The sequence below is a fragment of the Corylus avellana genome, chromosome ca11 (assembly GCF_901000735.1).
Source record: "Corylus avellana chromosome ca11, CavTom2PMs-1.0".
NCBI lineage: Eukaryota > Viridiplantae > Streptophyta > Magnoliopsida > Fagales > Betulaceae > Corylus > Corylus avellana.
The window spans coordinates 11,731,710-11,733,588 of record NC_081551.1 but is presented as its reverse complement, the minus strand read 5'-3'; positions in this window follow the sequence as shown (position 1 = coordinate 11,733,588).

Below are 1,879 nucleotides of genomic sequence, written 5' to 3'. Positions count from 1 at the left end.
AGGGTTTCGGTCCTAGTTGTGAAAAAATACAACCTCGTCCAATTTGCTCAAAATTTTGCGAGTGTGCTCAGTGCTTCGAGGCGATCATGTCGGCGGGTGGCACGAAGAAATTCGAGTCATTCTTCGTATCTGAGCATTTTGTTCGGCCTAGGGCTTCGGTCCTAGTTGTGAAAGTACAACCTTGTCCGATTTGCACAAAATTTTACGAGCCCGCTCAGTGCATCGAGGCGCTAATGTTGGTGGGTGGCATGAAAAAATTTAAGTCGTTCTGGCTGGGATCAGGGCTCTTGTTAACTTTCAGAAAAAGTTATCGTTCGTTAGTGAAGATGGGGGGGCAAACGAACTCGAATCACTTTGTGGCACCCCCCGACATGATTGCTTCGAAGTTCTGCCCAAGCTCATAAATTTGAGCCGAACAATTTCGCTTCGCACCTGACCATTTTGTTCAACCTAGGGTTTCGGTCCTGGTTGTGAAAAAATTCAATCTCGTCTAATTTACCCAAAATTTTACGAGCGTGCTCAGTGCTTCGAGGCCATCATGTCGCCGGTTGGCACGAAGAAATACGAGTCGTTCCTGCCGGGATCGGGGCTCCTATTAACTTTCAGAAAAGTTTATCGTTCGTTAGTGAAGATGAGGGGGCAAACGAACTCAAATCACTTTGTGCCGCCCGCCGACACGATTGCCTCGAAGTTCTGCACAAGCTCATAAATTTCGTGCCGAACAATTTTGCTTAGAATCTGACCATTTTCTTCGGCCTACGGTTTCGGTCCTGATTGTGAAAAAATACAACCTCGTCCAATTTGCTCGAAATTTTGCGAGTGTGCTCAGTGCTTCGAGCAATCTTGTCGGCGAGAGCCACAAGGAAATTCGAGTACGGGCCAAAAAATTTCGCCTCACCTCTAACAATTTTGTTCGGCCTCGGGTTACGGTCCTAGTTGTGAAAAAATACAACGTCGTCCGATTTGCCTAAAAATTTACAAGTGTGCTCAGTTCTTCGTGGCGATCATGTCGGAGGGTGTCGAAATGAAATTCGAGACGTTCCGGTCGGGATAGGGGAACTTGTTATTTTCAAAAAAAGTTATCGTTCGTTACTGAAAATAGGGGGGCAAACGAACTCGAATCACTTCGTGCCACCTATCAATATGATTGCCTCGAAGTTCTGCACAACCACGTAAAGTTTCGGGCCAAACAATTTCGCCTCGCCTCGGACCATTTTGTTCGGCCTAGGGTTTCGGTCCTAGTTGTAAAAAAATACAACGTCGTCCGATTTCCACGAAAATTTACGAGCGTGCTCAGTTCTTCGTGGCGATCATGTCAGAGGGTGTCGACACGAAATTCGAGTCGTTCCGGTCGGGATCGGGGCACTTGTTATTTTCAAAAAAAGTTATCGTTCGTTACTGAAAATGGGGGGGAAAACGAACTCGAATCACTTCATGCCACCTATCGATATGATTGCCTCGAAGTTCTGCACAACCTCGGAAAGTTTCGGGCCAAACAATTTCGCCTTGCCTCGGACCATTTTGTTCGGCCTAGGGTTTCGGTCCTATTTGTAAAAAAATACAATGTCGTCCGATTTGCCCGAAAATTTACGAGCGTGCTCAGTTCTTCGTGGCGATCATGTCGGAGGGTGTCGAAATGAAATTCGAGTCGTTCCGGTCGGGATCGGGGCACTTGTTATTTTCAAAAAAAGTTATCGTTCGTTACTGAAAATGGGGGGGCAAACGAACTCGAATCACTTCGTGCCACCTGCGATATGATTGCCTCGAAGATCTGCAGAAGCTCGTAAAGTTTGGGGCCAAACAATTCGCCTTGCCTCTGACCATTTTGTTCGGCCTAAGGTTTCGGTCCTAGTTGTGAAAAAATACAACGTAGTCCAAT